This window comes from Scomber japonicus, chromosome 22 (assembly GCF_027409825.1).
Source record: "Scomber japonicus isolate fScoJap1 chromosome 22, fScoJap1.pri, whole genome shotgun sequence".
Taxonomy (NCBI): domain Eukaryota; kingdom Metazoa; phylum Chordata; class Actinopteri; order Scombriformes; family Scombridae; genus Scomber; species Scomber japonicus.
This window is the reverse complement of record NC_070599.1, coordinates 28,933,227-28,933,893: the sequence shown is the minus strand read 5'-3', so window position 1 is coordinate 28,933,893 and position 667 is coordinate 28,933,227.

Sequence of the window (667 nt, the reverse complement as noted above, 5' to 3'; positions counted from 1 at the left end):
TGACCCACTCCCACTCACACGTCCGACCTGGACAGCGTTGTCACGGTTACAGACTGATAATTCCACTAACAAGGGGGCCTGTTAGTAACCATGACAACAGGACTGATCCAGATTCTTTGTGTGATGATGATGATGATGATGATGATGATGATGATGATGATGAGAGTCTAATGCATTAATGTGTAACTGTGTTCAAATTGAAATAAATGATTTAAAGACAAAAAGAAGAATAGCTCACTTTATTCTGCTGCTGGTGCGAAAACAAACCCGGGTCAGTATATTAACCCGGGTCAGTATATTAACCCGGGTCAGTACACTAACCCGGGTCAGTACACTAACCCAGGTCAGTACTCTAACCCGGGTCAGTACTAACCCGGGTCAGCACACTAACCCGGGTCAGTACATTAACCCGGGTCAGTACATTAACCCGGGTCAGTACTCTAACCCGGGTCAGTACTCTAACCCAGGTCAGTACATTAACCCGGGTCAGTACTCTAACCCGGGTCAGTACATTAACCCGGGTCAGTACTCTAACCCGGGTCAGTACACTAACCCGGGTCAGTACTCTAACCCAGGTCAGCACACTAACCCGGGTCAGTACTCTAACCTGGGTCAGTACAGTGTACAGTAAGTGTATATATTATTATAATATATTTATTTATTTATT